This window comes from Diadema antillarum, unplaced genomic scaffold, assembly GCF_040938485.1.
Source record: "Diadema antillarum isolate AM-2024a unplaced genomic scaffold, OU_Dant_1.0 seq00000566_RagTag, whole genome shotgun sequence".
Taxonomy (NCBI): domain Eukaryota; kingdom Metazoa; phylum Echinodermata; class Echinoidea; order Diadematoida; family Diadematidae; genus Diadema; species Diadema antillarum.
Window position 1 is genome coordinate 669,681 of NW_027271505.1, and position 26,461 is coordinate 696,141.

Below are 26,461 nucleotides of genomic sequence, written 5' to 3' on the forward strand. Positions count from 1 at the left end.
TAGCCAGGGGCTAGTGGGGGCTAGCACTTGTCGGGCACTTCTTGTTGGATTGTCATTTTTGGTTTATTTGACAAAGTTCTCAAGCATCTGCAACCATTTTTTTATTTTTTATTTGTTGGTTATGACGACTGAGTTGGTCTGTTTGATTTCTTAAAAACCATGTTTATTACTAGAAGTATTTTTATGATTTTAAGCTTTGATTTCAGTTGGATTGTGGACTTTTGTGCACTTTGTTGACCAAAGTTTGATGGACGACCATATATGGCATGCTTGTAGCATATGTTTGGCTTGTGTAAAAGTTGCTGACTCCCATTGTGTTTTATCAGTGAGACAGTGGTTCACCATTGTTGGCAAGCAAAACATACCACCCCACGCCCTAGGCAGAACATTCCATTGTGCCGAGTATCATGCTCTTAGCCATCTTTGTAAATTTTCTTAAATCTTATCATTAAACGAGTTACCCACCCTATATTGAGGATGCTAGGTCCTGGTACATATTTATGAGCAAAATAGTCTTACTTTTATATTGTGAAAATAGCCAGCACGGAGGACTCAATGTCATCTATCTGTGGAATCAGTTTAAAAAGTTTGTGATGTGATAATAAAAGTAAAGTGAGTGCAATCATGCATAAGGTACCAGTCCATAGTCTAATCTATTTTATGCATGAAATTAATTGCCAAAGATATGAAATGTGTTTACAGATGTGTTGTATCATGCAAGGAAAGTAATTATGTATACAATGCACAATGTACGTCCTCTTAAAACGCATTAAGTTGTCTAGTTACACCATGGACAAGAGGTGCAATGAAGTAAACTAAAAAAACTGAACAATTTGAAATGAAAGTTTTAAAGTTAGGCCACATATTTGTGAATACCTCCCCACCAGCTGAATGGAGACGTCAGAAAAGGAGCATGAAATTTGAGCAGCGAGAAGAGAACTGGTCAATGAAAATTTAGATGCAACACAAGACTGTGACATCTTTTGCGTAGTACTTCGTAAATGCATCCTGTATGAAATATGACTAATTTTATTTTTGAAATGTGACTCATTTCATGTTTTCTTTCTGTGAACATAACTTCTCAAAACTTTTTGAGAGATGTGTCGCTGTCATAATGTTGGCATTTATTCTCCAGAGAAAATGATATTCCTGTAATTCTGGGAGGAAGATAAAACCCCTCAAATTGTTGTATTCAAGAACTGACAGCATTAGGAATATTATGCAATGGATGTCGCAGTTGTTAAGTTCTTGTAATGTGGCATGCGGAATGATTGACTGACATTAATTCTAAATGATTTTAACTTGTGTCATAATTTGCTCAAATTTTCATTGGCCAGTTGATGAAATGTCACTGTCTCCATTTAGAGCAATAGAACCTTGTTCTTGGGAGATGGAGTCTCCTATGTATGTGAAATTCAATGTGCATCAAAATTTGTCTACTATTCTGAAACCTAAACTCAAATCTTTTACAGCATATTGCAATAGCAACATGCCATGCATAATTGTGGGAAGATGGTGACAAGGATCATATTGAGCGGAAGAAAAGAGATATACTGGCTCTCGAACATTTTTGTCATCATGTGTTGATGAGTATGCCGTAATGTTAGTTTAACAATATTTTGTATATTGGATGACTCAATGACTGCTTTCTAATAAAACCTTCGTCTTAGATATGAAGACCCATCCAGAACTACTGCCAAGTTCTGTGTTTTCTCTGAATGGATCAAAGAGAAGACATTAATACATATTTTGCTGGAGATAGAATTTCAGAAGTGAGAAGAAAAAAGATGTTGAAAGACCAGAAATATCAGTCCAAGAATAATTGAAATGTTAATTTTGTAAATTAGACGTATATCCTCACACAGAAGGTTACCAGTTTGACTGTTCTGTGAAGCCATCTTCACTGAATACATGGGTCTTCTGTGTGTTTTGATTTTGTATGTGGCAGGTCTTCCAAGCCTTTGGACTTATTGTATAATCTGTCATTTTCAGCAATTTGTATGAAAACTGATACGGTACTTGTTTATTGGGTGATTACAAAGGAAATTTCTGTATGCGCATTGTAAACAACTGAAACCGTGATGTTAAACATGACATGTGTAAATGTATTATGGGACCTTTGAGACTATAGGTATTGATATGTGATTTATTCGTTTCCATTCATGTGAATTTTATGTTTGTGAAGATTCAGACGTACAAAGGAAATCTTCCACTAAATGATGCTAAACCGTGTCTTTTAGGCTGCCCAGGTTCCTCCTCAAATTTAGCTTTGATGTATATAATGTTATGAAATATTCAGAAAAGTGTCCAATACGTGGAATACATTTACCTCACCAGCTTACATGTAGGTCACCAGGAGAGTAGGAAAAAATAATAATAATGAAGTCAAGATGTAAACCATCATTGTAAGGTATTGAAGACAAGAAAGAAGAATAGTACTGCAGCATGTGCTAGGGATTCACCAGGGATTCACTGTACAACATCCACTGGTACACTGAACATTGTCTTTATGCCGCCAGTGTGATTACCCCCCCCCCCCCCCCCCCCCCAAAAAAAAAAAAAAAAAAAAAAAAAGGTTCATCTTGGGGAAGAACCGTACAAAATTAATACGCACACATTTAACCCAGCCTGTCTGGTCTGCCACTTGCTTGCCAACACAAGATGACGTGTTTATGCAGTGCATTACTTAATTCCAATATCAACTTTAACTACCGGTACCCTTCCCCTGACATTGGTAATATCTAAAAATGAGAATTTGCTGATTTTTCTCTTTTTTTTCTCTCTTTCTCTTAAAATACTAAAGCAGCTCCTCCTTAAAGGGACTGGCTCATATCCAAGCCTAAATCAGGGCCCTATCCTTTCCTTAGCTTGAGTCTTCCTCCTGCCTCCGACGTGATCATGTGACCGGGATATTTTCCAAAGATAAGCCAATCGGGGCCATCCTGGTCTGACTTTTGGAGGAACCGTCCCCGAGAAGGTGACGGAAAAGAAGCATTGAAAAGGGTTTCCAAAGTTGCGAATGTCTGTTTTGGGATTGATGGTTGGGGAAAGGAATTTGATGACTGTTAGGGTGCACGGAATGACCCAGTTTCTCAAAACTCCTTGACACATGCAAAAGTTCATGTGCATATTTTGGCAACTTTTGTATCAGGAAATTAAACAAAGAGACCGTCATGTGTTCCATGGCATTTCGGATCACGGAGGTGGGAAGAAATTGATTTCAAATCGAACTACCCTCCCCCCTCGCCCTACCTCCACACAGTTTTCATCCATAGAAAGTTTGACTAAATTGTACCAGCATGTCTTTCTTGGATGTCCCTTTTGACATATTTTTACCGAGCTCCTGTTGTAGTAGTCGGCTTTTGGTCCTTGAATTGACAGTGTGGCAATAAAATGTAAATCAAAATGGCAGTATTGATTGACAAATGCACAAATAGAGGGAAACTTAACTTTAAAAAAATGTCATTATTATATTGATGATGGTATTCAGAGCTATTGACAGAGTAATACCATCTTTAAAATTTCTTGCCATCCAAATCAGTTATTCGAGAAGTTTATAGGTTGTGACTCAATTGCTAATTTGCTAACTCAAATCCTTGTCAATTCAAAGAGCTAAACGATTCAGCAGCAATCAATTAAATGCTCACAGCGTTGTTGCTTTTAAAAGGAGGGTAGAATTTTTATAGCAAAGTCTGCAAAGACAAACCAACTGTCAGTGTGATTTGCACCATACAGGTAGAAGGTGAACTAGGCAGCGTGCCTGCATACATAGATTCCTGATGTACATGTCTATATACACCCGTTTAACCACCTTTTCCAAGCAAACCAGGAAGAGCAAAACGGATATAAATACTTCCTGGCAGAAGGAACATTTCTTAGAGGCAAGGATGGGAGGAATAGTATGTTCAAGGACTCTATCAGACTTTCGAACCCAAGATTTTTCCTGGGGGTGAGATTCACAGAGGACTAGAAACAATAAAAATCTTGCAGAGGAGGGAAATTGTTTGGCAAGAAAAGTCTTTGGGTAATACCCTGGCCATCTACCCAATGCGGGCCGTCCCTCTGTAATCACTGAAACCAGGAATATATTCGTTTTGGGGTTCTCTCAAGCCTTGTGTCATTCCATCCAAACTGGGTGTGGAGGAAGTGTGGTATTTCCCCTCCTCCCCAGCAATTACGCCTTGACCCTCATGAGCTTCCTGGATATATATAAAACGCTGAGAATCGCAGAATGAGGCGTTACGGGAGGGATCCCAGGTAATTCTTGGGCTGCCCTATTTTGTCAAGGCATGCCCGGCTCATCCAAACTTTGCGCTTTTACTGGCTGATGCTCCTACTTCCTCGTCTTAATTCCCCGACACAGTTCCTCAAGCTTACAGTTTTAAAGAATGACAGAAGCGTGACTATTATTCTTTGGAAGGCGACATATTTGAATTGGAAATGTGAGATGCTAAAGTGAGCACCTCCAAGTGAGCTTAAAGTCCCATTCCAGTTTTAGCAACAAGTTGAATTTAAAGAGGAAGTTGGTGGAATTAGTAATCAGTGGTTATTTCACAAATTATGATATATGTCACATCATATAGACTAACCCCCTCCCCCCCAAAAAAAAAACACACACAAATGAAATAAAAGAAAGAATGACTACTGACGATAAGGTGAATACTTTTTTGTTACTGTAATACATTGTAGTTTTATGCACAAAACGTAGGAAAATTTATATGTTTAATTTCACATGTCTTGCCGGTCTTTCCCTGTCTAAACCTTTGTGGCAAACATCTTTCATGTGTAAAGTCATGATATAAAAACACTTCTTTTTACATTTTTTTTTTTTTTTGGGGGGGGGGGGGGGGGATGGAGCAATTCAAAACCACAGTAGATCATTATTTGCATCATGAAGCACCAGTAAAGACAGAACAAATTTTACTGGAATTAGGATGAGGAATGTTCTCTGAAATTGTCAATGTACATGTATCTCCAACAAATCTCTGCTCTGACATGAATATTCATGAAGCTGGGGGAAGGAGTATATCAAGCACTGTGTTTCCCAGGGTACAGTATTAGCACATACATAGATATTGTAGCTGGCATAGAATAAGAGACCAAGAAAGGAAATGCATGTGGCTTGCTGTTGGTTTCATTGAAAAATGAATGTTTCATTTTAGCTAACAAAGGTATAGTGCAAATGTGTGTGTGTGTGTACATGGATGATGCTTGTCTTTTACGCACATCTGCCATTGTAACACGAGTGATGAGATTGTTGGTTTTTCAGTCTGTGATGCTCTGGTTTCACAGTGCTAGAAACTTTGAGTGCATTATAATCACTGGAGGCAAATTTCCCAAAAGATTACAGAAGTGCAGTGTTACAGTTTTTGTTCTAAGAAAAAAGTGTAGACGTTGATCTTATACTGTGCATCATGTATATCAAGAAAAAAAAAAGAAAAAAAATGTCTAGTGTTTGGTCTGTGGGTTGTACAGTGAATACTTACCTCCACCATACAACAGCTTTTGGTATTAAGGGTAGTACCTGTTGAAGAGATAGTGACAGTATTAAAAGTTATATTTTTCTGTGTAAAGAGGTTGGAGTGTCCAAATCAGTATTTGATTTCCATTAGCCGGTCTCTATAAGCTCAAATGGTTTTTGAAAAGTGATATAAAGCTGTAGTGTAATGCTCCTCTTCTGCTGTAAGATGTTTTGTGTAGGTGTGAGATACCTGGTCAACCTTTGCACGTTTTCTTCTCCCTGTGTCTGGTTCTCTTATAGATTCATTCTAAAGGGAGGAAGTAACTTGTAAAGGGTAGCCTAACATCCAGACTCATGTGTGAATTTTCCCTTTTGAATAGGGCAGGATTTCATTTTCTAATACTCAATGAGTTTACATTTTAAATACCTTTTGTTGAAAGTTTTGAAACTGAAAACAATTACTGTATATGCCGAGTGTTTTGCAAGGCCATTGTTTCGCGAATTTTGTGAGTTAAAGTGTAGGTGCTATTCGAGAATTTAAAAACGCAAAATATATTAACTCTGATCCAAAAATGAATGTGACGTGCATACACAGAGATCTCTCTGTTCAGTGCTGTACTCCATGATCCTGAATTTAACCACTCGCGAAATTGTTGGAAAGTCCCGAGTCACAATAAATTAGACTCGCTAAATATATCGCGTATACAGTATTCTGCTTATGCCAGTCTGGTGTACACCTATGTGGAATCTTCATGTCACCACAAAATGTCAGGTCAGCCTGGAATCAAGGCTAGTTAAAAAAGAAAAGAAAAGAAAAATGGAGGAATAAAAAAAAAGGTGGTTATGACCAGCACCCATCCAGAAGGAACTCGTCAGTCTGGGTTACGATCTTCCTGAAGTGGTATGAAGGGTTTAGATAGAAAAGTCTGGATCAAAACTTCCCTCTCTGCTGGGGTCTTGGTTCCAGAAGGAAGGAACACGGCCTTCTTGCTAATGAGTCCAAACTCTTAATTCCTGTCTGAAGTGTGACAACCCCTCCCCCCCCCCCCCCCCCCCCAGTACAGCCATCCCTGGTGGTTACAGGTTTTCTGAAGGAACCTTCTAGCCATTGCTGCAGTGTATTATGGATAACCTTTTGAATTCTCCTATGCTGCTATCAATATATTGCTTGATCCTCAGGTTCTCAAATAACTGAATAATAAAAACTAGAGTTTTTAGATACTCAGTATTGTGGTTGGTGTTTCTTTCAAGTTTTGCAAACATTGTTATAGAGGAAGAAAAATAGTGAATACATATATTTGTGTGCGTATCTGATTGTGTTTCTTACCTTCTACATACTAAAGGGCATGGTGTATATTGCATGGAAGAAAATGCGTAGGTGCAAAGTTGTTTTTACTGATCGGAACAAGGAGAAAAATATCTTTGTTGTGGTAGCAGCAGGACGTTTATTTTTACCATGCCTAGTTGTACTTTCATTGTAATATCATGTTTTTTACATTGTTGTACTGCTTAGAATTGCAATTTTATGTTTCATATGTCATATAAGAGTTTCATTGGTCATTATTTTTATACATCCTTCTTCCTGGTATGCTGTATGCTGACAGTATATTTTTATGTAAACTGTCTTGCCTGTAGCAGACCTTTTTATGATAACATTTCATTAGTGTGTATGGACATGGATATTGTTATTAATACATGTACAGTGTACATGTACCAGTGCTGCTCTGTTATAGAAAATCTCTAGGTGCTGATATGATATATGAACATGGAAGATGCATGTTTAAATGTCTTTATTTAGAGGTCGCAGAAAAATATATATTATCATGTCATTTGCTTTTCAACAGATATTTGGTCTGTGATACATCTCAATGTCATGATTTTGTTTCTCAATAATGATATCCATTGTAAAGAATGTCCTTATGAAGGAGCAGATACAACTTATACATGTATGCGGAGGATCAGATCCACGTCAAGCATACTGTACATCTGATGTTTCTGGTGTGTTTGAATATGTTGGCCTAATCATAAATCAGTCACATAGATTAATTCTGTTTGCTTTGCATTTAAGTGGTATATGATTGATAAAATATCCCCAGTGTTATGCACTCACTTTAGAATTATGCAGTGAAGTTGAACTTTAATGTTGACTTTCCATTTGACCCCCAGATAGGAAATTCAATGGAATACTAGCGATTTTCTCTAAATCACAATAGCTCTTGCGCATTATGATTAAGATTTACTACATTGCAGTGCATACAGCTGTGTGACTCAAATTGAACAAGTAGGTTGTGTTATATCAAAATACATGGACACCTTATGCAGCAAGCCTTGCATACAGATTATGCTGCAGTTTTGATTATTGACCTAAGCAACTGTCAAGAATTGAGCAAAAATCTCTCACCTATCCTTCATATTGTGAAGAGGATGTCACATTCCCAGATGATCAGCTGTTCAAAATCTTCTATCATGTCACATACGTATAATCTTTGTGACATGGACAGGTCAGACTAAAAATTATGTACTTATATTGGTGGCTCAAACTTACCATGGGTCTACAAGCCACCAGCAGTTTTAAAATGACAGAATATGATGATGTATTGATCAAAATTTTGATAGACCAGTGAAGTTATACATGTTAATGGTTTGTTCAGCCATTTACTGCATATAAACAACTGCATATTGTGGCTCCTTGTTTGTTTAGTAATAATTGTAGGTAACAAGATATACTAGCTACTCTAACAAATTAAGATACAAATGTCTGTTTATGTGCAGATGCTACATGTTGTATACGGTTCTGAATAACATTGCAAAATTTTGACAGTTAATACCATTTTTATTATGTAATTTAGCATTGGACAATAACTTGTTTGCTGTTGACATCAGTTAAATGAAGCTGCACTTCACGTGTCTGAGTTTTTGATATTTTCATAAAGATTTTTTTTTTTGTTAATTCGAAACGATGAGGTTCTGATGAATTGATTTGGATAACTTTTGAAGAGAGATTGATCCATTATGTGCAGAGACCTTTGCTAATACTCTGTTGACACTAATGTACCCCTTTCTTTCAGCTGTTTTGTTGAACTACCAGCCCTTCGTTGATTGGGTTCACGCAGTGCCCAGTGCCTTTGGTGCGTGAAAACGACCCAAAGGAACTGCTGAGGTATCGATCAATCACATTACCTTTTATTACTTTCAATTTCATACTAACATTTTTTTTTGTTTTATTATTTGTTCATGTAGTCACTTAATTTGCTTTCCATTTTTTGCTAACTTTTGGACTAACCCTCTGCCTTTTCCTTTCCAAGTTATTTTTTCTATTTATGAAAAAAAAATATTCTTTTCATTTTCAGTTTTTTTTTCATTTCTTCCATATTTTCTAGAAGTTCAAATCATGATAGAATTAATATTTCATTCCTTAAAAAGCAATCCTAATCCTGAAGGGAATAGTAAATTTTCATTGTGCTTGACAAATGAATTCTAAATTCCCAAGCAAAGAGAGTCATTTTCACATTCAACATAAAATGTCCAGTGATCTGAAATGATTCCATTTTATCCAAACAGTAAAAAGTGCACTATGTTACACATAATTTACTGGGTAAAGGAAGGTTTGTCATCATTTACACAGACAATGTGTCAAATCATCCAGTAATCAAATGATTGGTCATTCAAAATGCTGTAAAGTCCGGTTCTTGTCCATCAGAGTTGAGTCGAGTATCTCGATCTTGGCTTGTGCTTCTGTATGTGATGCCCCCAAGTATTTTATCATGATTTGAGATGAGCTTACTAACAAACCAATGAGAAAAATCTTTCTATCCTCTCTCTACCTGTCTCACTCTGTCGTAAGTAATCCTGAATATCAAAATGGAAAGAAAGAAAAAAAAATGCCAAAAAAAAAAAAAATCTTCTCTCTCGCATCTAAAGCATTGCCTTAGAATTCTGTGGTGGCAGGGGTCCTGCTCTGTAAACTTACCTCCTCTGTGCGTGCTGGTGATGCAAGCCTTGTGTATCTGAAACCAAGAGGGACAGTTCTGCATCTCTCTTCCATCTGCAAATTGAAATGCCCTCCATCGCTGTCATTTGTGTGAAATCTGTCCACTTTGGGTGACTTTCAATTCACTCTGCATCCTTCTTTCTTCTTTCTTCTTTTTTTCCCCCCTATCGTCAAACTCTTGCAGTTTTTTGTGCAGCTGTGAACTCTATTGACATGCATCCCAGTTTCTCAGTTGTTGTTTTTTTTTATCCTCTTGAAGGTGTTGAATAAGAAATTACAAATGAAATATCTGTATGAATTGTGGATTTGACTGGGAGACTTGGAAGGAATTTTTAAGGAAGTTTTGTCACATCCCAATTATTTGATTGTATCATCAGATTGCCCATTTCACCTGACAAAAATATTGTCAGAGCCTCCTGCTGAAATTCATTATCTATTTTCACATCTTTTTGATTAATATCACTTATTCAGCAGCCTTTTTTTTTCTTGCTTCAAATTCAAAGATACATTGTAGTTTGTATCTTGCCTGTGAATCTTAAGTGGTTGATTTTTTTTTTCAGTAAAGGCATTTCCCCTCTGAATTTTGTTTTGTACAATGCAATGTGGAATGACATCTTCCAACTCTGCAGTTGCAAAATCTTCAAGGAAATTTTCAGTGTATATCATACTTTTGATGCCTAGTTATTGTCAACTGCAAGTTACCATTCATCAGCTAGTCATCAATTTCCTACAAATCCATTACTTTTATTAGTGCATTCAAATGACTGGTTTGAAAATGTGATGTTCTTGACATGTGGTTTTAGAACCATTGTGTTACCTTTGCTGTAAAATGTGTATGTACTGTACTTGTAGGATATATTAACCATTTGGTATTAAATGTGTAATTGTAGAAGAATTCATAAAAATGACTACTAATGCATTGGTAATCTTGCAATTTAGTGACATTGTATCTAATTCATATTTATTATTGACTAATCACAATTAATTGCTCTCAGTAACAAGTCACATGTATAAATTTCAAATGCTTACAAGTCATTATAAGCCGTACCATGCCATCATTTGCAGTGTATTGTTTTTTCCTTGCAAGATGTTTTTGCAGTCGGTGATCTAACCACATCATGGGTCGTGTTGAATTTGTGTGATATGGTGCGTACGCACCCACTGTGTACATCTTACATAAACTTACCTAACTCACCCTCATATCAAAACACTTGACCTTGCGTGACACACAGCATTCCTTTTTAGAGTAGAGATCAAGCTGCGATTGTAAACACTGCTCTCTAACTCATCTCAATGTAACTATAAGATGAAAAGTTTGAATATCAAGTCTTATATTCATGCCAATTGCTTGGCTTACGTGGTTGGAACGTGCAGTGTGTGTGTGTGCTTCATTGTGTAATGTATTATATATGGTTATCACTTACTTCAGCTGCTCAGTTTCTGTTTTTCTGTGCCTTTAGTATGCATATAAGATGGTTTCATACACTTTTTTTAAATTTTTTTAATGTAACTGATCCAGAGTGGTATGAATGCATTGCTCATTCTTGGCCGGGATGCTAGGTACAGCACTGATCACTTGCTAGATGACAAACCTAATTGGTTATTGAATATATTTATACAGATCTAGATATGAGCTGCCTTGCATTATAATTTGCATGTGTCAACCTATACCCCTTTTCATAATATGCACAATTATTTACTTTCTACCCCCCAGGGGTGGCAGAGTGATATGCTTTAATTACATAACAGTACAGTGTATGTGGCTTGTCAATTTGACTTTCAAAAGTGTGAATGCTCCCTCCTCCCCCCCCCCCCCCCCCAATTGTGATAATACTTATAGGAAAATAGATGAGAGTATCAAGACTAACAGCTGAATTTTGTAACCACTAAATGTACTGATGATGAGCTCTAACCTTTCGTGTGAGGAGAAGTGGTGTGTGTGATGTCCACTGTCCTGTTACAGTGTTCTTTCTCTCCGTCAGTCCATCTCCCATACCAGCACCGGTATCTGTGGAGATGCGATCCCACTGCATCATCCGCCTTGCTTGTAGAGTGGATGAGATACATTAGGTACTAGATGGCAAATGACCATCATCAGTAGCATTTATCTATGGTGGCTGTCCATGCGAGAAGCTGCTGGATGCAGATTTCCGGGAAAAGTGCAATACCATTGTGGGAACGAGTTTGGGATGATATATGTGTAGGAGTTTGGGATGATATGATAGAGAATGCTGCTATCCATGATTACCCAATTCAGAACCAGCGGCATGTCACCAGCTTGTAGAGGGTGTACAAGTGGTATGGGTGAGATGAGAGGGGTAATGTTCATGAGAAGTTGGAATTCAGGAATGCTGTTTGAAATCCATCCATATCCCTTTCCTAATGTATCATGTCAGATATTATACTGTGTTCTGTATTTAATGTTTTGTTAATATTTTTTGTGTTGTCTTTTTTTCATCTTATTTCACTTCCTGCTTCTAGTAATTTTCTCACTCTCTTTTGTGTCTTTTGCTGTGTTTTTATTTTTCTATTCATTTTTCGACTGAAGCATAATAGACTTCTGCTTTGCTGCTTGTGAAGAAATGTGTAAGGTTTTCCCATGCACCATGTTTATCCCACAGTAGATGTCTGTGTGTATGTGTGAGAAATGTTTAAATGTACAAGAAGAGCAAGAAGTTTTAATCGAAAAGCTATGCTTGTGCCCGATCACCGATAATTTTACATGCTGTGACAGTGTTCTGAGTAAAATTGCTATTTCTGTCTTGATCAACATTGCAGGTTCGTACAATGTAGTAACTAGTATAATATGAAGAATGAGTGCCGTGCAAGATCCTATAATTATGCTTATTGTACGAGTGTGGTCAGTTCCTTCAGTCTCAAACTCCAATAGCAAGCTTTCAATTTCCAGACAATCGCTGAAGAGGATGGGAAGCAGACTATCAAAATTTATCTGTGCCCGTGCGAACGTCAGAGAGTCTTTATTTTCGGGGTGGTCTCCAGCAAAATGTGGACGTATTTGTAAGTGATGTCATTCTATGCGTCATTCATGTTGCACAAGTGTTCTGTCATTGTATCATGCGGGATGCAAATGCAAAATTGTACCTCACACCCCAACAAGATGAGATGAGACACACTCCTTACCCCCCCCCCCCCACCCCCCATCTCTACCGCCCTGAAATCGAAAGCTTGCCATTGTCTATCCAGCCTGGCACTGTTTTGGTTTGTGTTCGTCCTCCCGGATGTTTGCCAGGTTTGTAATCCACAAGAGAGGAATTGTACGCCGTTACACAAAAACATTTGCTTCGGGATGAAGACATCCCATGCCAGGACTCTCCCGACCTCTGACATCAACTCCGCAAATCCTCCTCTGCTACCCCCTATTGGTTTACTAGTATAATACATAGCTTTAGCAGTGTTGCACTTGTTCTCTGCACTTGTTTCTAATCTGTGATGGAGAGATAGTAATGGAACTTTTTAAGTATTCATTTCTCATTAGTCCAATCCCATCCATGACTGCAGTAACCAAATGAATCTGGAAGTGATACACAATTGTTTGTTTGTTTAGTGGAATCTTATTGTTGGAGAAACTCACTCTTGGAAAACACATTATCAATCCCTGCATTGGTATCATTGTATTCCAGAGGGAATACATCAGTATGTTTGTGTTGTCCATCGCCTCAGCAATCTTAGAAGTGATGATTTTCATGTTGTGCATCTGGAAAGGGGGGGGGGTGATCTCAGGAAGATATTGGGTCATGATACCCTTTTAACTGATAACCCAGTTATTTGGATCATTCTGTACAAATTCTAGACTGTTTTTCAGGGGCATTGCACATTTTATATTTGATATGTCATCCCCGTCTTGTATCAATTATTTCACGCCAATGAAAATTGCAGGAAATCTGTGACAACACTTAACACTGGCGGCAGTTTGACAATCCCAGACTGGTAAAAATCACTGTTGGGCCAGTAGCTTTGCAGGAATTGCAAAATTTTGCTGGTCCGGCAGGACCAGTGAAAAAAAAATAACATTGTCGGGGCCAGTTAAAAAAAAGAAAAAGAACGGGAAGGATTGGTATCTACTAATCCGACATGGACAGGTCAGACCAGTAGAAAAAAATTGGCTAGTGTGCAGCCCTGAATATGAGACTTAATTGATAATGATTGCTGATAACATGTCAGGCCAGTGTCTAACCTCATCATCAGATCTGGATACATTACCGACAAAAATCAATCACCATGACATTACTCCAGGGCAGAAACTGCAGACAGCTGTCCTTCTTCGAACCCCGTAAGAAAAAATATATATGCTAATATGGCCTATATGTGTAGAATGTTCTCTGGTTTGTCACAGTTTCGACCCTTACGTGCGTGGACGATGGTAGCGTGGATGCGGTGTTAAGTCCCTCTAGAGATGAGGGGATGGAGCGTTTGCTGTTGACACAGCTGATTGGCCTATAATCGGAAGATGTGCCACGGTTTCGGGAAGGGGGGGGGGGGTAGTGGTGGGAAGGGGGGAAAATTGGGCTAGTTAGAGATTCTGTGTCCTATTTAGCGTTGCCTCACGGCGCACTTTGCAGAGTGACAAGAAATGAATGTCACATGTTTTAGGCCAGTGAACACTCTTCCACTCTGGCAAAGGATGATGGGATAGGTGATGCTTCATCCGTAACCTTTTCCCTCAGTTTGAAATGACATCTGGCCGTCTCAAACCAATACCACAATTCTCTATGTGAGGCCAGTCATTGCTATGATTATGCCTTTTATTTGAAAGGAAACATTCCCACTTTTATTGAGGGATGAGACATATATATTCTGATGTGTTCAGTATTGATTTCAATCGATTGACTATGCTGCTTGATCTGTAAATTTGTCCATCCGTACTTCAGGGTTAAAGGTATGGATTGACAATGTAGAGATCACTATCGCTAGTCCATGGCTTTTGTGACACATAAACATAAAATCATTTTTATTTTAAATTGCAGAAGTTCACGTCTGCTAGTAATATTTATCTTCTAAAGTTTACAACTTAACCACTCTATCTAAACCGGGGTGTGTGTAAGAAACCATGCTGCAATGTGGCTCTTTTGGATTAAAAAAAAAAAAGAAAAGAAAGAAAAAGGATTATTTTTAGGAGTTGGGGTGGGAAAATAGCTAGAGTTCCTTTTACAAAATTAAAGACAAATATAGGAGGAAATGCCCCAGTTTCCATGGAAATTGCATAGTTGAAACAGTACTCTCCTTCATAATCGGCCAGGATATATTTGTGTCCGAATGTCTGCAATATGCATGCCAGCGCCGTAACATGAAGAATCCAAACACATGATGTGGATCAATAGTACGCCATTATCGTCCATATCTGAGCTAATCCAATGTCGTTCCTGTCTTCATTGATTTGTCTGTGTGGCCTGTTTGTAACTTTCGGTTTCTTTTTCTTTTCTTTTCTTTTTTTTTTAACTGAAGGAGCCTTTGTGTAAAATGTAGTTTACTGATGCCACATTTTGCTCTGTTTGGGTGCAGTTGAATCTCACCATGGAGATGTTGGATGCAACAAAACCTTCATATAGCACAGTGATTTTGCTGGTCCTAACTCTTTATATTTCTTTGTTTTTTTACCCTGCTACAGTGAGAAACCTGATATAACAAGGTAATGGTGGTGGGCTTTAGGTCATTATAATATTAATTTTCCCAGTACTGGCTGTCTGCTGAGAACTCTGTTTACATTGCAAAAGAAGTGAACGTAATCAGTGACAAACTTCCTTGACATAAAATGGCTGTAAAGATGATGCTTACATTGGATCCCCAAACATGTATGAGATACCGAGAACAAGAACAAGATGCAGCAAGAATTGTATTCAAGTTTTGTTGTTGATAGTGTGGCTCCAAGGCATTTAAATCATTAATTATAAACCAAAATTTAGTCCGACATTGGTTTGTCTCACAGTGATGAATGTGTTCTTTGCTCATGTGACGCCATTTCAACTATGGTCCATAGGGACCATTCCACACTCCCATGCTAAATGATCTGCTACTACAAAAGGGTAGAAATGTTGAGCATTGAATCAAGACTAATGTATTGAATGTCATGTGACAACTCAGCTAGCTATGCCAAACTATCAGAAAGCCTCACTGCCATGTTTTTATGTAGGAACTTTTGGCCTTTATGGAAACTTCAATCCCATATGATATCTAAAGTAGGAACCTCCCTCAGAAGCTGTATTGTAACCTGGGTTTTTATTTTCATCTTTTAACAGAGTATGTACTGTAGTTTGAATTGTGCTTTCAGCATCAATTGGTATACACCAAGAATATAGCAAAACACCAAAACAAAATCAAAACACTTAAAATAAAAGTGAATTAATAAACAATTAGATAATTGATTAGACAATTTTAGAGATTCATAAGAAGAGCGTTTTCGGACATTTCAGTGACTAATGGCTTAAGCAAAAAAAAAAAAAAATTGTTTCTCATGGAAATTCAGAATGGGTGAGATAATGCCCTTTGTGACAGACCACTGAAGTAAATGATGGGAATCAAAAATATTTGTGCATCATATCGTCTGATATTCAAGTGATATTGTCTCCAATTGTTACGTTATCTTAAACACATTGTTTGCATTGATATCTTGGTCTTCCCCGACACTTTCACAGAACCAAACTGCTCATGGGGGCATTCATTGCCGGATATCATTCAACCATGTAAATGTTTGCATTGGAGCTTGAAGTCAGCCACCGACAGAACCATTTAGTTCCACCGAGTCAGTTTTTCTATTGCCTGGTTTTTTGTTCCACGGTGCCAATCCGGCCATCAGTATGCACTGATGCTGTTAGGACCGATTCACTGACGATTTGACCTTGCAAAGCCGCTAGTAAATTTACCAAGCGAGCAATTTGCTGTTCCCAATAAAGGAACCATCAGCTATGGTGCCTCCTCCCTGCTCTACTTTTAAAGTGGAGCTGTTTACAATACCCATCCCCACCCCAATTACATGGTAGAGCTGTCTTCAGTCTCTCATCCCTGCTGTGCTCTTTGAGGACACCATACATGCGGCGGTGTTGATTGACCTGCATTCTTACAGCAGGTATTATGAGAGTGATGTAGTGGATAATGTACATGTAACTCCTTATTCAATCATCAGATAGTACTGAAACCGTTTGCCGTATAAATATTCATGAGGTATTAAATGCATTCTGAAAAATACGTGATGATCAAAGAGGATAATGATTTTTATCTTATTTGATAATAGGAATGTAAACTCAAGTGAACCAAAACATTTTAGCGCTGAATTCATGGTAAGATTTTACTTTTGTCTTGTACTCTTTCAATATATCACATAGTGGTTACACTACAGGCACGTATCATAAAATTCATGATAGACAAATGCTCTGATCCCCTTTTGTCTTTTACCTATTATTCCCCCTCCCTTGATTGAATGGAAGAGCCCAATTTGAGCCAACCAAATTTTGCCTAGATCATTATGTCACTATGTAACAAACTCTTAGAATGTGAATTTCCATTTTTACTTCACTTGAAAAATGACATTAGCACCAGAAGAGTTCTTCTTCCAAAAAAGTGCTAATTCACAAGTCTGAAGATAATGCACTGAAAGTCAAAGATGTGTAAGTCAATGAGTATGCACACCCATTACCACCCATTGAAGAGGTAATTTTTACATAGTTAAAGCTGAGAGCCTTTTTTTTTTTTTACAAGTATACCTGTCTTACTGAGGACTTCAACACGTCAAAGGAGGGTGAAAGGTCCATATTTCTTTTACATAAAAATGTTGAGAAAATACATTATAACATGAAAGACCCAAGTGGCATTGAAACATTTCTGGTAACATTGTGAGGACGATGGAACTGCGTTAAATTTTTGATCGGCAGCACGTGAAGGTGGGACTGATTGATGGGTAGGTAACGTGAATTTGCAGCGGGAGGGGTTGCGCAGAGTTCAGTCATACGCCTCTCAGCTGATGGCGGAGGGAGCTCAGTGCATTAAAGCTGCAGTGTGACTCTCGGAATGGTCGTGTCCTTGCTATGGAATTGTCATCATCCATCAGTGATTTGTATAAAGGATGAGTTCCTGGTGGTAGCCGTAGTCATATTAGTGGGATTGTCAACAGTAAGGCTTGCACAATGGATATGATGTAGAGACTTCTTTGGTCTAGCAAGATGTTTTGAACATTCCTAAGTGAGATAATGAGAAACCTCTTATGAAATATGAAAGAGAATGTAATTTTAAGAAGGATTCAACATTTATTGCTGAAAATTGGTTTTCAAATGGCTGAGATATCCAAAAAAGTGATAATATTAAAAGGCGACAGGCCACACCTTTTATTAGGATCTTTTTTTTCACCTTGTTTTTGGATATCTCAGCCATTTCAAAACCAATTTTCATCGAATAAACTTTTGATACCCCTTAGAATTGTATGCTCTTTGACATCTCATAGAGTGGTTTCTGAATATCTCACAAAACGTTAAAAGCTAAATCCTCACCTTGACCAGAACTGTACACACCCTTTAAAGTGGCCATCTGCCCCCCCCCCCACATCTCCCAATTTACCTCCTAGCCGAAGAAATGTAGTTTATTTGGTGATTATGCTGTCAGTTTGAAGCACCATCAGCAATAGTGTGCATGAAATAATAATCCACCTTATGAATGAAAATGAGCAGTAGATTTGGGTTTAAAGTCTTTAAAGTATCTTGTTTCTTTTAAAGATGTACTCATCTACGGTAGTTTACATTGTCGCAAAGCCCTTGAAGAGAGCATAACTAGATTATATGCCCACAAAACCCTTTATGTGATGTTCTGTAAAAATATTGTATTTTTTTAAGGAAAAAAAAAACATTTTCAGTTGTTTTGGAATGGGAATTCATGCTTTAACTGTACCTTTTTGAACCTGACACCTTAATGATAGTGTAGGAGATTGCCCCAAGCAGTGCAAGGCTATGGGGGTAATGGTAAGGATGCGCCCTAATCCAGTGCCCCCCAGGCAGAAAATCGCCATTAATCACGAAGGGGTCGCGGTAGTGCCTTGTTTTGGTGAACGTAAAAACGTTATGATTGAGTCATTTGGGTCTACAAATGCAGGGGGACTAAATACCACCTTCGCCTTCAAGTCTTCTGGCCGTACATCATGCTTGGCTGTCAAACAAAGATAGGACATTCTGCTGCGATTGGGGGGGGGGGGGTGGCGTTTGTCATCCACAGCATCGTAAATGATACAATGCGGTGTAGTGGCATGCTAAGACTTGGTAGGAAACTGGATGAAGCTGGAGAATGAGAGTGGTGTGAAGTATGTGTTGTTGTGTCTAATTCTCGCTATTGCGTATGGAACTGTAAAAACTCGAAATGGCAGCAGCGCTATTTACTTTCCATGATAATGCTTCAACAACGCTGTGCTGGTGCACAGTGCCGGTTCTATTTGATCATGCACAGATAACACAAAGTACTTTATTTATCTCAGAACTACAATATGTAGGTTTTGGTAACTGCTCCATGTTGGAAAAAGAAATATAAACTGTAAGCTCTTAAAATGCATTTCTATTGTGAAGTGAGAATATTTTAGTCACGATAAAAAGGGGAAAATTAGATATGATTACAGCAAATGCGCTCTGCCCATGCCTGCTGCACAGTAAATGCACATTACCTGAAGTGCACGAGTGAACCGCGAAAGTGTGACTCCGTGTGTTGCAGGTACGTGCGTGAGATCACCTCATTCATTTGCACGTAGCGTACGGCCAGAGTATGGACCTGACTGCTGGCGACTGATTGTGGACATTTATATGCAATCCATGGAATTTACAGACAGTGCATTCAATTAATGACTTGAAAGGTGGCAAAGTCATACTCAACATCTGAACTTAGGTTGATTAGCTAGCTGCAGATTGTTGTTACTATGGATGATTTATTTTCCGTTAATTTCCCTTTCCATTTCCCTTGTCACCAATATCATCACATGATCTGAACTTGGTTGTGCTTGTTCAGTTTCAACTCCAAACAACTCATAATTACAATTTTTAATTGTAGGAATGATGCATAAAATTGTATTTTTTAAGGTCTTTTTCCACCAGCACTTGTTCTGAGATTATGGCACGATTGGAGTTTAGTAGAGAAATTTCAAAATACACATATGTGTATGTTACATCGAAACTGTGAGTGGTGGAGTACACAAGTAATCATAATGCAGAATTACAGGGTAATGCGAGGAAACCAAGCAGACAAACTAAGTTAGGGGAGGGAGACTGATGGGTGTGGTTAAAAAGTTTTATTGTTATGACAAGTTCATGAATAAATATGAAAATGATAAGTATGATAAAGTAAAAGTCAATCTAACTGGACCACGGGTTTTACTGTATGTGCTTGCTACTTTTGTTTTTGTTTTACATGTATGTGGAAATGGCGGAATCGTAAGATTTTGTGATTGAGCAATGATGCTTTCCTGTTGCCATGGCAACATGTGAGGAGAGGTTATCCCCAGAGGAAGAGATTATATTTTGTTGGTGGAGTGAAAACACTTTCGTCTGTGAAGATATGAACTGAAGTCGACCAATGACTCTTCTTCAGTAAGGATGTCAATAACTCGATGCACAAGCAGCTCAAAAATAGCTGATCTGGTGAATGGCTTTGACATTGAAGTGGGAACGAAAATAGCTGGATTGTTATTCTTTTTTTAGTCTCTTGGCACTTGAAATGAAGTAGACTTCCTCTGTCTGGGAGGATATGAATGAAGAAGTCTGAATTATAATTGTTTGTGTGACTGACGGAAAGGGTATCAAATCTAAACTTAAACTATCATGCATTTTGGATTTTCACATCCTGATTTGCGAGATGCATTGTTTGGTAGTATGAAGTTCGTGTGTCATCTCTAAAAAACCACGTAATATAGTATCACAAGCAATTAAAGATAGGCATCACCCTTTGATTTGTGTCTTTTGAGGATGTTATTCAACTAATCATCTCATCATTGTGCACTCATTCGTTTACTTGTTTTGTTTTTTTTTTTTGGGGGGGGGGGTGAGATAACTTGCAAGCATTGTGTTAAACAGAGGAGAGTTCATCCATCTAAGGGAATTGACATCTGAAGCTGTTTTTGAATGAAGTCATGAAAAGCAGAACAAACAAATCACTACCTCATACGCCAAAAGCCACGGTATTAGATACCGCTGTATCTCATTTGGTACCATTCTCATTCACAAAATACCGGGATATTTCTGGCGTGAAAGTTTACCTCTCTAAGGTAAGCATTGCTCACCAACATGGTATGCATATCTCTGATGTTGATAAGATAAAGAAGTGTGTCGCATCACATGAGAAACACACTACTGTCCAAGGGTGGTATTTCGTGCAAGGATTTGCATTCAAATGTTGCATGCATATTTTGCACACACTTTGAATTACCACCCTAAATACCACTCTGTTTCGTGAGGCATTTGTGTTCACATGAAATACCCATCACCACACAAAATACCATGGTATTTCTCTGTAAGTGTGAACGACCCTATTGAAGATTGAGTGAAAGTAGCCAAGCATTGGTAAAGTCATAATGATATCAAGATGTCTGTTAACACTGCCTCTTTAATTGGATGAGAACATTGCCAACTAGGTCACATGACTTGCGAAGTCTCTTTCAGTAAATTCCAGTTATGTACACAAGGAGACCAAGTAAGTTTCATTTTTTTCCCTTGGAAATTGTGTGAAGGAATAAATTTTCTATGCTTAGAACATGTTTGATAACAAGTTACCCTGTGTATTTCTGGAGTAGACTTCTAAAGGAAATGTGTCTTGCGCTCAACTGGGTCGTAAGTAATGCTGTGGACCATCAATCCTCAGAGTCCCATGTAGATTGCAGTGTTCAATGTCTGACTTGCTTTCAAATAATCATAACTTTACCGCAATATATGTCTAATTTCACTCTAATTTTTTTCCCGATTGGATGTCATTTATTCTTTCTTCATGGGATGCAATATCCATGTGGCGTAAATTTCCCTTTTAGATTGACATAACTCTCTCCTTTACAGGTATAAATTATATTTGAGCTTCGGGGAAGCATTCCGTTTGGGTAAGGCGAGAAAATTGCATCCCCAGCGGAGAGAGAAGAGCGCTCAATGTCGTTTTCCCACCGCACGTCCCAGAAATGCACACCTGTTATATAGTCTTGGCTTGCTGGTCAACCCATCAAAAGGGCCAAGTTGAAGGATAGTGGGACTGTACTGGGAATGTCATGGACGCAAGCTCATTCCTCTGAAATGTCGGTCGAGCAAACTAGTTCATTACCATCGAAAGGTCTGACAGCCAATCATGTTCTATTCTCAGAGGGAGTTGCACATCATGTGACATGAAAGAATTGGCTTAAAAGACAGTAATGGCCTTTTAAAGCCCAAGACAGCATTTGTACCTATTTGTTATGCGCACCCAAAGGTGCTGGTTTCAATGATTTTCTGTTGGAAATAAGTATCTGAAATAACTTGATTAGCACAATTTTAGTTTTATTTTAAATGAGAGAAACTTGGTAAGTTTGTCGTTAAAAGGGAAAGGGACATGGATACTCCTATCATTTCTTTGATGTGGAAGGTTAGAACATGTATGTGCTTGGAGAAGATTTATCTTTGTGATTTTGTATCGCAAGGAATTTCAGTGAGGGGAGACAATACCACCATTTCACTGTGTCCTGCTGTTGTCTAAGATGCATAGCACTCCCCCTCCCCCTCCCCCCTCCCCCCTCCCCCCAGCCACTAGATGCATTCAATGAATCACATTATGTGCACCTTCTCTGCTGTCTTTGGGACATTCCTTTCCACCAGTTAATGTGCAAGTTCTAGGGCATAATCACACCAGGCAAGATCATATTCCATTATAGAAGAAGTAAAGGATCAAGTGAACTTGTGGCCTGATGATTGGATGAGCTTATTGTATTAACACAACCTTTATGTCTCATTACAAATGTAGCTCCTTTCCTTCACTGAAAAACTTGAAGTTTGTCCTAATACCATTTTTGCAGAATTCATTTGAACATTGTATGGCCCCTTCAATGTTTCTAGTCTGACCAATTTCATTCAGTCGCGTTAATTTGCCGGAATCCTTTGTATTTCTTAGTATCAAGCTTCTTGACAATAAACGTTTTTGCAGAGGTCATGCTTGAGTCCTTATTAGAAAAGTAGAAAAAAAACAAACACATTTGCAGAAGAACATCAGCAGAAGCCATTGTTAGCCATGCTGTCAACTTGCATTTTATTCACTTTATTTGATTCAGTATTATTTTAGTGCCTGTACAAATTAGTTCTGCTCCAGTGACATTCGTTTCTCAGAGTTTGTTCTCATTCTATCTCCTCCTCCTCCTCCTCGTCATCATCCAATTCCACTTCCTCAATTCGATTCCCGTAACTCCAGAGCCAGACGGTCTCTTAATCTCACAGCAGCACTAAGCGGCCATTCTGTTTTCCTCTAAACAAACCCATACTCTCTACTCTCTTTCCCATCCTGTTTTTTTTCTCTCTCTTTCTACCTCTTTTCCCCCTCTTTCCCCATCCCGTATCTCTTCCTCCGCGACTGGCAAGTTGGTGAAGCGCCACGCCATCAAATTTACATTTGTCCCTGGGCGCTACTTGTTCGTTTTGGCATATTACTTGGTGGTGTAAAGCGTTTGGAGGTCGGCGCAGTTGCGAGTGTAAACGAAACCCAGGCAGGTGATGTTCGCTGGGTCTGATCCTTTGCTAGGATACTCCTTTTTCTCATCCTTCTTTTTATCTCTCCTCTCTCTCACCCCCCCCCCCCCCCCAATCTCAATCTCTTCATTCTCTGGTAGGAATAGAAGTCAATGTATGCGGGAAAGGGCTTTCCATCAAGCCACCAGAAATCAATGGGCAATTGGTGCATGGGTCAGCCACCATACCTGATACCAGCCTGTAATATCTGATGTCTCTTTAACATACAGAGCTGGTTCTCCCTGGTTTCGTTTCTCCACCCATCATCGTTTTTATCAAGATGGGTATCCGTGGGAAACGGTGGTGGACCGTTGAGATGGCAGAGGTATCACTTTCAGTGGTATCGTGGCTTTGAAACATCTTTTTTTTCCTCTGTTGCTTGATGGCCGGCAGAACAGAACACTATCTCATCCACAATGCATTTCACGAGAGTGAATATCCTCCAAGAAGACGCTATGCCCCTCAACTGCCAGAGTGGCAGTTGTCATAGTAACAGCATCACATCGCATCATCCTCAAGAGAAAGGACTAGGAGGAAGATTTTACATCAGACAAGTTCTAAGTTTGTGAAAACAGGATGCCAGTTATGTGGCTTGGGCACGGAAAGATGCACATCTGAAGAAATGGCTGGGGGTCACGTTCGACAAAACCAGAGTTGAACAACCTCAGATAATCAAACATGTCAGCCAAGTTTGACCAAGGGCTGAGGGAAGAGTCACTTCTTCAGATTGAAGCCCCAGTTTCTTGATACATTATCTGTAGCTGACACTTGCCTATTCTGAAATATGCAGGCCTTGATCAAGAATGACAGCTGCCTGAAAATGTTGCTCAGAACTACCTACTCATTATCTCTCTTTCAGTAAAACATTGTTCTGCATGTAAACTGATATGTGTCATCTTTCCGTAGTATAGCTATAAGTATCAGAACAGAGAGAGGGATGATGATTTTGTGTACAGACTCACTGCGTTGACCAATACTTTTTTTTTTTGTTTCTTTGTAATGTTTGGTTCTTGTTCCTATAATGCTATGAAGCGGACGACAGTCGCACGGGGGAAAAAGTTTGCGGCCGTAAACTAGCCGAGCGTCACGTCTTCCAGTGCGACAGGTTGTGGCTTTGGAGCAAAGAGGAAGAAAGAAAAGAGAGGGAGCGAGAGTGTGAGGGAGAGTGTGAGGAGGAGCCGGGAATGCTGACTGCCAACAGCCTGAAAGTGGCAGGAGCAATTTGAATTTCAAACGAGGCGATGGCTTCCACTGAGGTGACTTAATAAGCATGGCGGAGTTGCCCTCCAAGCATTAAAGGATCGCCATGTTATCCTTTCCTCATCGTGGTCCGTTCCTTCCGCTTTTTGTATGTCTTCAAATTTACGCTTCCTCCTCTATCTTTATACTACAATTTCAGTGTGTGTATTTGAGGTGTTTTTTTTTTTCAACTTCTCTTTTATCTCTGTCAGGCTAGCAGCTTCTGTTGACATCCTGTGTCTTTCTGTTTTGCTTTTTCATTGATTTCTGTCCAATGTTTGTATTGATTTCTTTATAAGCATATTTATTTAAATTGCTTAAATCTTCCTATTTTATCAATACGGAGTTTATGCTGTTCTTCAGTTGGCTTTATTTGAATGTGAAATTCAATTTCAAGACAGACTGTAAGCAGCATTCTTCCGGTAGTGAAACTTGAATCAAAGTTTATGTCATCATTACCCCAAAGTATATGAATAGGAAATTAAATTAAGAACAAACTTGTTGAGCTGATCAAGTAAGATATTAAAGTAGCTATTCAGGCATCGTAAATGGTATGGATAAGAATTCAATGTGATGCACTTGTATCTTGTCATTATTTGTCCCCGTTTTTGAGCAAGATTTGAATGTCCATGATTCAATTTGATAAGGTTCCTTTAAGACCAGAGTGACTAATTGTGCATATTCAAAATGACAATATAGAGGGTGAAAAGAGAAAGTGAAGTAGAGTTCCATATTTTCTGCCACTCTCCTGTGCTCCTTAGTGTCATCCATCATGCCTTCCACTTTCCCTCTTTATTCCTCATGTTTCCTTGACATTCAAACTACCTTGATCACAGAATTGTTTAATTTGAATTATTTTGTTTTGCCCAAAGATATGAGGAGGAAATTATGCGTACCTGTAGCCTATGTTCCATTTTCATAATTCCCCCCCCCCCCCCCCCCCGGGGTCTCTGCATACGAGAGTGAATTTTAAAACGTATATTTGTTTGTTAAAAATGTTAATGAAAAGTGTACAATAACAAGCATGTGGACCTTTTATATTTGCCAGATAGCACAAGAGATGGGTTGCACACTGTGCTTTGTTTCACTTATGTGTGATGGTATGGTGATGGTATGGTATTGAGGGTACTAGAGTGACTTTTAAGGGCTGTGATTTAGATTTCATTTGTTTTTTCTTGCTGTAGTTTAAAGGGTCTTGTGTAAAGAGATGTAGCAATTATGTGAACCAAGATGCTCTTCAAAAAAAAATTAGTTGGATTGACAAATTCTGAGATGTAAGTGCCAGAATTGCTTTATCATGTGTGCCAAAATTGAACAAATTGAAATTTGCCACGTTAAATGAGAAGTACAAACCAGAGCTGTAGATGCCAATGCTATCAATTGTGATAAGATTGTTTGCACATACAAATTACCGGATAATTGCCATGACATTTTGCTCCATCAAGTTTCCTCTTTGCGTGTCAAGGAAGTTGCCTCACTTCAATCATCAAAATCGCCCCGCTCTGTGTCATGTATCGGAGATTAAAGAGAGAATCCAGACTTTGCCATTCGGAGATGGATGTTGGCAGGCAGAGAACAAGTGTTTTAGTCATCATTGCCATCAGATTGACCAATCAGATCTCTCCGCCATTCCGTCTGAGGGTACTTTCTCTTTTAAACAAGTCGCCTCCCATTCCTGAAGTCCTGTCCCCCCGTCGTCGTGATTAAATGCTTTCTGCCAGACCCCTTCCACTTTGTTTCCACGCAAAATGCCAATTATTGGTCGCGTACCAAATCCGTCCGAATCGAGGGAGTGATCTGTCTTCATTAGTCGTTAGTTTGGGGTGGACGTGAATTACCATTAAGCTTTCTCCATCAAATTAGTAGAAATACATACAAAATAGGAGCTATTGCCATTTCATTACAATTGTCTATTGAGCTTCTCATCAGATTCATAATGTGAGTGCCAGAATATGGTTGTCTAATCCCCAATTCTGGTGAACTGCGCATGACCTATTTTATTATTTTTCTTTTATGGTTTGATTCCCAACTCTGGCCTGAGGGCATCAATATTTCTCATATTCGCTT

At 38.7% G+C, this 26,461-nt stretch overlaps 1 protein-coding gene across 1 annotated transcript in view; it reads left to right on the forward strand.

Annotated features, from left to right (window-relative positions):
• The window catches only part of LOC139735241 (C-terminal-binding protein 1-like), a 92,520-nt gene that overhangs the window by 308 nt on the left and 65,751 nt on the right, over positions 1-26,461 (forward strand). The window lies entirely within an intron of this gene.